The 10,348-nt window shown below is 38.4% G+C and overlaps 1 long non-coding RNA gene across 1 annotated transcript; it reads right to left on the reverse strand.

Moving 5' to 3' along the window:
* Positions 1-234: 234 nt before the first annotated feature.
* LOC110691963 lies at positions 235-8,528 on the reverse strand. Its single transcript, XR_002505364.1, has 3 exons — positions 8,184-8,528; positions 5,089-5,292; positions 235-1,452 (listed from the first exon to the last, which is right to left on the reverse strand). It is a non-coding gene; the product is annotated as an uncharacterized LOC110691963 (long non-coding RNA).
* Positions 8,529-10,348: the final 1,820 nt, after the last annotated feature.

The following is a 10,348-nucleotide window of genomic DNA, read 5'->3' on the forward strand; positions in this document are numbered from 1 at the left end:
GTTTGGGGCCCTGTTGCATCGCTCACCTTGTGTCGGCCTAGCACCGGTTGTGTATTATTTGATGCAAGTAATATTACAAAATATTATATAATGTCAAATAACATTGTCATAGTATAATATCACCCATGCAAATTATTCACCCTTGCAAATAAGTATTATATTAGTGTAAATTAATATATTTGGTGAAACACTACTATAAAATTGTAAATCGTAGTAAAAGTACATGATATAAAATTTCATACAAAAATGATATGTACATATCGAATGAGTTCACCATCAAACATAAAAGTCATGAAGTACTAACATGAGGAAGGATAAACTCCAACTGGCCTAGACGGTACATGTCTGGATGAAAGTAGAATGGGAGAATCAACTACAGTTCTCTAATCTTCTTTATCAGCATTTTTGGTCCATATTAAAGAACCAGAAATCACACCAATAGACCATTCATAATATTTGGTGTTAGGCAAACTCACATTCAAAGTAAATTGTTGTTCACAGTCCATATCATCAAATTCCAATATTTTTGGAACAACGCTGATGCTGATTGACTCTGTAGGCATGCGCATCTTAGAAGAATGAATTTCAATCTTAGCAGTATATGTACTTCGCCCCTTCTCAACACTTCTTAATTTTATACTGAATTGAATAAGCCATTTTTCTTCACAATGTGGAGGAAATGTAGCTGAGAAATAAGGTAGATTAAGGTGAAATTAAGGTGGATCTTCTCCATCAGACAAATGGAATCTTTGAAAAATACAATTTTTCTCCTCATACACCAGACCGGGTGTTGGGTATGGCCCAAATTTTATAAGCCCATTATTTTGGTCGAAGTATTATCCATATTCTAGAGGCTTTCGAAATAATATCCTACTTGAATTTTCTAGAATATTATGGACACAAGAAGGATGGAGAATTGAGGAAAAATCTAGAATTATTAAATGCCAATTAAAATTCTAGATTTATGTAGAGAGTTCAAAAATATCTACATATGTGGAATTTTCCACACAAATCTTCCAAGCTCCATCTACACCTATAAATATAGGTCAAGGGCATTCAATCAAACAACAACACAACACAAGAAGTCATACCAAACACAAGCCTTTCTACAAAATATCCTCCCTCCTTGTAATATTCCACTACTATCATAATACTCCTTGTGAGTTTCTTATAGTGAGAGTTCTCTTGTAATAATCACCCTCAAGGGTTCTTGTACTCTCCTACTTTCAAATAGTGGAATAAAAGTGCTCGTTGTTACATAAAATCGTGTGTTCATTTATATTAATTATCTTGCCAATTATCAATTCAATTTATACTTCTCAATCAAACACATCTTCGTTTCCGCTGTGCACTCACCAACCCTAATATCGGGTTGTCTTGCCTTTTTCAAATTAAACTCTCCTGCTCCATATGCAAACTCAAAAGCAAGATCTTTTCCATGCATTTTGTTAGCTGCATAATAAAACAATGACACATAATTGAAAACAGCATCAAGTTATATAATTGTTAAATCATGCAGTAATGATCAATCAGATACCACTAACAACTAGCAAAGCATCAGAAACAATTTGTAATCAAGTATAAAAGAATAGCACTAATGATCAAACTGAGATTGTGATCAATATTTCAGTAGCAAAACAATGCTGTAGAAGAAAAGTAAATGAGAGCAGAAAATAGAGAGAAAAAGAGGAATTATTTTCATTAAGTTACACTACTAGAAATAGGCCAATTTACGACGGACCAGTTCCGACGGACTAGAAATTCGTCGGAAATTTTTGACGGAATTAAATTGTGTCGGAAATTTACGACGGATTTCCTACGAAACACAAATCCGTTGGAATTTATGGGTTTTCCGACGGAATATTTCGTCGGAAACTTGATTTTTCGACGGAAATAAAATCCGTCGGAAATTTCCGAGGGACTTTTCCGTCGGAAACCTAATATTCCGACGGAAATAAAATCCGTTGGAAATTACCGACGGAAAATTCCCTCGGAAATTACCTTTTCCGACGGAATTTTCCGTCGGAACATAATTAAATAATAAAAAAAAACAAACCTTACATTCTAACGGAATATTCCCTTGGAAATTACCTACCGACGGAATATTCCGTAGGAAAGTAATTCTTCCGAGGGAATTAATTCCGTCGGAACGTTTACCTAATTAAAAAAAAAGGATTTATATTTTTTTTTTTAAAAAACAAAACCTAAAACCTAAATACACGGACCACTACCTAAAACCCCCATTATCTTTCATTTCTCTTTCCTCACCCCGCCTCTCTTCTTCTTCTCTAACTTTCTCTCTCCTCTCTTCTTCTCTAGCTTTCTCTCTCCTCTCTTCTTCTCTAGCTGCATTATACTCCTCCATTTTTGACATATATCAAAACAATAATTGACATATATCAAGCTCCTCTTGTTCCTCGTTCCTCCTCTTGCGTTTCTCGGTTTCTCGGCATTTCTCCTCCTGTCCAAGCAACGTCTGCTTGTGGTTTGAGCCCAAGCAACTATGACATCGACTTCTCGTTCCTCCTTCAGATCTAGGTTTTTTTTTTTCCGACTTTTGATTGTTGTAATGTTAGATCTAGATTATAATTAGTTTTTGTTATAATTGTAATGTTATTTGATTAATTTTAGAAGATGATTGTATATTTATTTAATTTGTTTGATTTCATTTTTTATTTTCGATTTTTGGTTTATATTTCGATTTTTTGTTGTTTTTGGCTGATTAATTTTAGAAGAAAATTGTAATGTTATTCGATTTTGGTAATTTTTTCGATTTTTGGTTGTTGTTTCAATGTTGTTGGTTCGTGGGTGTGGTGGTGGGTGTGGGTGGTTCGGCGGTGGGTTGGGATTGTGGTGGGGTGGTGTCGGTGGGCTGGGATTGTGGTGGGGTGGTGTCGGTGGGCTGGGATTGTGGTGGGTCTGGGTGGGTAGGGCCGTAGGGGGGTAGGGGTGGGCTGGTGGGTAAGGTGGGTGGGTGGGTTTAGGCTAGGGGTGGTGGTGGTGGGTGGGGGGCAGGGGGTGGGGGCTGGTGGTAGGGGTGGTGGCTGGGGTGGTGCGAGGTTTTTTTTTTTAATGTTATTTCCGACGGAATTTTCGTCGGAAGTTTCCGTCGGAAGTTTCCGTCGGAAGTTTCCGTCGGAAGTTTCCGGCGGATTTGTATTCCGTCGGACTTTCTGGTGACCGGAATTCCTCTTTCGACGACAGAAGTTCGTCGGAAATTCCGTCGGAACAGTGTTTTCCGACGGAAAAGGCCGTTTTCCCTACAAAAGGTTTTCCGACAACCCGTACCGACGAAATTTTTGTCGGAAATGGCCTGTTTTCTAGTAGTGTTAGGAAAGAATTAAACAGATCAGCCTTATATACAAGGACTGAAAGAGGCTAACCAAGCCATACAAAGCATCAGTTGACTTGCTGATGTGGAATTTTGTTATGACAGAATTCTATCATAATAACAAAACTTTACTATGCACTAGGAGCTTGAGTGGCTCTGTAGGCTTGACGTAGGTGCTCTGATCCTTAACAAGAGATGTAGTCTCAACAATAATGTAAATAAAATGAATTTTCTGTGAGGCTGGTCACACCATTAACTAATTGTGTGGCCACATGAATTTAATACAAAATTCACATAAAAATTAATTTTAAATTAGTAACACATACACCAAAAATACAAAGTAATACTACCTCTAAATACTTATAAAACTAAGTGATATAACACAATCATCTTAATCCACATAATTCAAAAAAGAAAAGGAAAAAAAAAAAAAAACTAGCTACTACTTAAATCCACATACCCAAAAGACACATGCTCCCCATTGATTTTTGTGTTTCATCGTTATCCGGTTGTGGGAGATTCATCGTTGTTGTTCATATGGGGCAAGGGGTAGTTTTGCAATTTATGGGGAAAGAAGAGGAGAGAGAATTTGGTGGTGCGTACAATGTGGAGAAAGATTAGAAAGAGAATGGAAAAAATAATGGAGGAAGTGAGAGGAGAAAAAATGAGGAAAATCACTTGGAAAACTAGATATTTACCCAGAGCTAGAAAAACCTGCCTTGTTCGGTCCACTGTTTCTTTTATATCTTTGTAGTATAGGCAGTATGCTGCTATTTGTATTTTCTTTCATGTTGTGTTTCGTAGTCTGAATTCAACGAGGCAAGAGCCATCTTGCACTCGTTCTCTTTTCATTTTAATTAATTGATGCTTCCAGTGGTTTTTTTTACAAAAATATGCAAACTGAAAGCAAGTATTCATAAACTAGAGAAAATAGCCCTTGATTTATTTCATTTTGGGAGGGAGCAATGAGAGTAAAAAACTTCATTTAGTAAGCAAAGAGAGGTTATACCAACCAAAGACTAGTGTTGGTTAGGGATACGTAATTTGGAGACTATAAAGTATAAACCAAGTCTTTATGATGAAACTAGGTTGGAAAATGAGTCCAAACACCAATAACCTTGCAAAAGATTGTTTAATGGCAAAAAATTCACTTCAAGAAAGGTTCGGTTATTTGGCATAAAGGGGTGGCCCCATCTCTCACATAATGTCTCTTGGGACTTGGGTGATGGGAATGTAATTTCTTTTTGGTACGATAATTGGGTAGAGATAGGTGCCCTTATGTAGATAATTTGGCCGGTTCTAGACTTCTGGATGCTCGGGTCATTGATCAATTCTCGTTAACTTAGATTGCTTGCTGGTCTCCGTAGGGGTTGGACCTCATCTCAATGATTGATTTATTTCCCTTTCTCAATTGGGTTCATGTGCAAAATAAAATTGTCTCTGGAGTATACAAGCTTTGGAGCTAAAGTGGGTTAGACAAAAAATTCATTAGCACAAAACATAGTTGTATGTACTATTTAGACTGTAAGAACCAAAGCAATTAACAATGTTAGCACCTAAATGAAACTATGGAAGTGAATGCCTAATAACACTATGTTTTAAAAACTAGTGGGTGCAACACGAACTAATTAGGCATTAAATTATTGCCCATCATGTACTGATGTCTCCAATCGATCAACTACTACGCATGTATCATGTGAAAATATAACATTTGCAATTATTACATTACAAAAAAAAAAGTTACTATGCAAGCTTACCAGTAGTTATGGCTGCAGAAATTGTTGCAGAAACAGAAAAGTTTTTCTCCGCTTTGATCATAGCAAGTCCAGCAGCAACGAGGGGTGTTGCAAAAGAAGTGCCGGACAAGACATTATATGGAACAAATATGAATCCCCGTCTCCTATAGGCATGTCGTCTGGCCAAGATGCAACAATATGCTCCCCTGGAGCGCAAAGATCAGGCTGCAAAAATCACCGGAATCAGTTATAATAATAACAACAATAAGAAAAATAATGCTAACGATAATAACAATAACAATATAATATTCTGATGCCAAGTAAGTTGATTACTAATAATATTTAAGTGGCCTATGAATGTTTCCATTACTTGTGAAAAAAGAAGAAAGGTAAAGATGGATAACTTGGCTTGAAACTCAATATGAGTTAGTGCTAGAGATTAGTATGAGAAACAGTAAGATAGCAAGCTAGAGAGATAGAATCAATGGCAAACAAGGGAATGATAGGAGTATTATTGAACAGAGTATCCAACAATACAAACCTTCTTTCGAGAGGAAAGAGCTCTCCCAGAACAACCTCTTAATTAATTTCTTGATACCTTCCCCTTTCACCAATCACCTATTAATACCCCAAAATTAATCCCTAAAACAGACTTAACCACACCTTAAGCATGCCAGCCAGAAAATAACAAACTTATCTAGAGATTACTATTTTACCCTTCTCCCCAAACTGTATTTAACAACCTTACAACTCAGTATTCTTCCAGCTAATTCTTGGGCCTTCTAGCATAAGTAAAGCGAATATCAGGTTTAGGCTGATTCCTTGCAGTTAGGCATATGACAGGGTAAAATGGTTGTTTTCGGAGAAGATGATGTCTAAGTTGGTTTCCTGGATGGTTTTGTCAAAATAGCCATGAGATATGTGTCCTCTGCCTCACTTTCAATTTTGCTTCATGGCCAACAGTCCAAGAGATTTGTACCTTCGCTGGCTGCGACAAGGAGATCCATTGTCACCATTCCTCTTTGTCCTTAGTGCTTATGGGGTAAAAATTAGTAAAAGAGTTGCTCCTATTACTTACCTTTTCTTCGTGGATGATAGTTTATTATTTACCTGTGCAAATGAGGAGGAGATTGATAAGATACTTGAACTATTTTCCACTTATGAAGATGCTTTAGATCAGAAATTCAATAAAAAAAAAATCGAAAGTGTTGTTTAGCCGAAATTTAGAGCCTGAGAAGAAGGATATGCTTCAGATGAAGTTGTCATTTAAGGTTGTACACAAGTATGATAAATGTCTTGGATTACCAAATTTTATTGGTGGTTTATAGAAGACAGCTTTACAAATAATTCAAGAAAGGATTTTTAAGAAGTTGAAGGGGTGAAAAGAAGGGTTTCTTTCTCATGCTGGTTGGGAAGTACAAATCAAAGCCATTGCAAAAGCATTTCCCATTTATGCTATGCAATGCTTCCCTATTTCGGTAGGTATTCTTGATGATATCCAAAGATTGTGTCGTAGCTTCTTTTGGGGACAAAAGAAGAGTGAAAGGAGGACTATGTGGGTAGTTTGGGAAAAACTGTTTTTATCAAAGAAGGGGGCATGGGTCTGCAGAATTTCAGAGCTTTCAATAAGGCTCTCCTTGCAAAACAAGTTTGGCGTGTGATGACAAATACAACCTCCTTGATGGCTAAAACTTTAAAGAATAAATATTATCTAAAGTCTTCTTTTATGGAGGCTAAAGTGAATTCTATGACTAGTTTATTTTTTCGAACTCTGCCAAGAGTTAATGCTCCTGGAAACTATCCACAAGGGGTTGAAGATCTTTTGGTTGGGGAGAGCTGGAAATTGGGGCTTCTTAATTTACAATTTCTTCTTAGGAAGTCGAGGCTATTGTGATTATTCCTGTCTCTCTGTATTCTGGCTTAGACTATTGGTCATGGATTCATACAAAGAAGGGTGACTTCTCAGTTAAAAGCGCGTATTATACAGAGTTGTAGGCATGTCGGGTTGATCAAGCTTCAGGCTCCGGGACACACACGCTGACACACACACAATTTGGAGCAAACTCTGGAATGCAAAGAGTCAAAGACTTTACCAAAAATAAAAAAAATTTAGGTGGAAGGCACTACATGATGAAGTCCCGGTGAGAATTCAGTTGAACTACTACTGGTCCCTGTTGCACCTTGAAGTTACTAATCCAAAAGCCATGAATTTTAAGCATTGGTGTATAATGCTTGAGAATTCAGTAACGGATGCTTTGTGATGGGCTCTTTTTGGAGTCTTTTACGGGCCATGTAGCTTAAGGGGAATGCGTGGATTTTTCAACCAAAAGAAGTTATACGTGCAGGAGGTTATTGGCAGAGCTGCGGGAATTGTTGGTGATGTTGAGAAAGCACAAGAGCTGCGTGGTGCTTGCTGTCCTGAAAAGGTGGAAGCCATCTGACATGGATACTTATAAAATCAATTCTGACGTTTTTGGGGACAATTCGGTTGGTTTAAGTGGGGTGAAGCGTGCGTGACCATGTGGGTGATGTGATTTTAGCTACTTGTGTTAAGGAGGGGCAGTTGGCATGGATATTGCAGAGGCTCTTGCGGCGTGTCATGCTTTACTGATTGAAGTGAAGGGGGGATGTCGAAGAGTGGTTCTAAAAATGGACAGTTTCAAGCTTAATGCAATCATCTGCAGAAAAGTTGTATGTGAGAATAGCATCTTGAGAAAAATTGTAGATGATATTCTACATTTGAAGGAGCTGCTGCTGTATTTCTTACTCACATGTGGGTAGGGAAGGGAATGGGGTAGCTCACAGACTTGCTTATTTGAGTAGAATTTAATAATTTATACGGAAATGAGGGTTTGAGTGGAAGAAGGGATCAACGATTATTTTTGTGGAGGATTTTGAAGAACGCCCTCCCTACAGGGCACAACCTAAAGAAACGAGGAGTTAATACCAACGGAATTTGCCTTATGGGAGGCCCAGCTATGGAGGAAAGTACGACTCATCTATTGAGGGACTGTCCAACGATCAGGAGAGTGTGGGCTGGAAGCAGCCTGGGTATTAGAACTAACAATGACAGATCCATTCCATTCGTCGATTGGATCACCGACTGGATTGCTTACCTTTAGAGAGATAAAACAGGTCGGAGCACTCCCATTTTTGTCAATCTCCTCCAAGGTATCTGCCTTCAGAGGAACAAAGTGGTGTTCTACGGAGTTTGTATTAACCCCTTGGGCATCATTCGAAGAGCGGAGTTGACAATCAATACAAGCTGGACCAGCCAACAAACCCCAATCCCCAAAATTCCAAGGAAAGACATGAAAGAAGGTCCTCCAGGTTTCGAGATTAAACCAATTCAGATGATAATCGGTCATAACGAATGCAAGGAGGTAAGTGAATTCCAGATCAAGATGGGGAAAAGGAAGGAGAGCGCATCGACATAATTTGGAGATTAATGAGACACAGATAAATTTTGCACGAAAATTGTTGAAGTAGATCCCACCAAATAACACTTGAGTGTTCCACATTGACAGAAATTAAGAGTTAAGACCACAATATAAGACTAAGGGGCTACTCCCCTCATGGCCATATGGTTTTAAAGTGGAAACTCCGGTCTTGTGAAGTGGACTTTCTCTTGGTTGTGGGTGCGGCCTACAGGACAGATTAGACTTTGTTCTTTCCTTTCCCATACTTCTTTAACCTAGTAACAGGTTGGTTGCTTGGACCTTCAAATGCTTGATATGAATGCTGAGTTGTGTTAATGGAGGGTTGTGGTTGAGAAACAGACTGCAATGAGCTTCTTGTGAATCTTCTAGGTGGGTTTGGTGGGTTTAATGTGGAGGTACTCTTTAGTGCATTGTGTTTAGTGGACTTAGAAGTTTTCTTTGCAATCCTCTGTCCATCCCTTGCACTTTGCTCTGCTGCTGTGAGTCCACCCTTACATGTCTGTTTGTTGTGTCCATAACACATACATCTCTGACATTGGACTGTTGTAGACCTTTTTCCTTTGTCGGGTTCATCAGGTGCCCTCCTTCTTTGTCTAGATGGTCTACCAATGCCTCTTTTCATCTGTGGTGGTAGTATTGTAGGCATATTAATCTCTGGCCAGTGCTCAAAATCTGGTACAGAGTGTATTGAGTTGGCATAAGCTTTCTTATAAGTTTGGACTGAGAACTATGTGCTGCAAAAATTGTATGGGTTCAATCCAGCAGCCAAGATTGCTCTAATTGCATGTTTGCAAGGCAAACCTGAAATTTGTCATGCCCCACAGAGACATGTGTTTTTGTTTAGTGACATAGGAAGTCCTTCACTTCATATTCACCCTCCTTTAACTGATAAGCTTTGCAATTTCTTGATCAAAGGTCAACATCTTTATTCTCTTTACTATATTAGGACATGGTTCATCCTCATTCCAGTTGTTACACTTTTTTCTAGCTTCTTGATGATAGTCTCACCATGTACATTCTTCTTATACCTATGTATTCATGTTAGGATAGGTTAGCATCAAAATGAAATGATGTCAAATACCATTAAAGATGTTAGAAAAAGAAAACTTATACCTTCCAAAAGTGTTAAGACAGGCCTGCATATGTCCACACCCAAAGTTGCATTGAAACTCTCTACAAAGTTGGTCTTGTTTTCATCACTGCAAATTTAGGGATCAAATTTGTGCCTTGTCCACCTTGATTGGTTCCCCAAATCAGCCAACCATTCACAAGCCATTGGATTCACAGCCTTAATCCTGTCCATAGCCTTTTTAAAGGTGAAAGGAGATGTTGCACTACAGGCCAACCAGAAGAGTGAATGCATCAAAGGGCCAGGAAATGATCCTTTCCAATTCTTGGCTAAGTGTTTACAACAATATCTCTTGTCCACTTCAGGCCATATCTCAGTTAGTGCCACATCTATTCCCTGCACACAAATACACAAAAGTGAGTTTAGTTGTTACTTGCAATTTTAGAAATTAAAGTGTGAGTGAAAGAGCTAACTTACTTTTTGTCTGTGTGAAATAATACACCAACCATTACCCCGCCCAGAACCTGACAGAATATGCTTCAAGTGCCAGAAAAAATACTTCCAATTGTCACCATCTTCCTTGGGAACTATAGCCCATGCAAAAGGAAACAATTCATTGTTCCCATCTATAGCCACAACAGACAAAAGGACCCCACCAAAATGTCCTTTCAAGTGAGCTCCATCAAACCCCACTAAACTCCTACATCCTGCGACAACACCATCAATGGCAGCCTTGAATGAAATGAATATAATTGAGAAAGTGAGGGATGGA

Source organism: Chenopodium quinoa, unplaced genomic scaffold, assembly GCF_001683475.1.
Source record: "Chenopodium quinoa cultivar QQ74 unplaced genomic scaffold, ASM168347v1, whole genome shotgun sequence".
In the NCBI taxonomy this organism is placed as follows: Eukaryota; Viridiplantae; Streptophyta; class Magnoliopsida; order Caryophyllales; family Amaranthaceae; genus Chenopodium; species Chenopodium quinoa.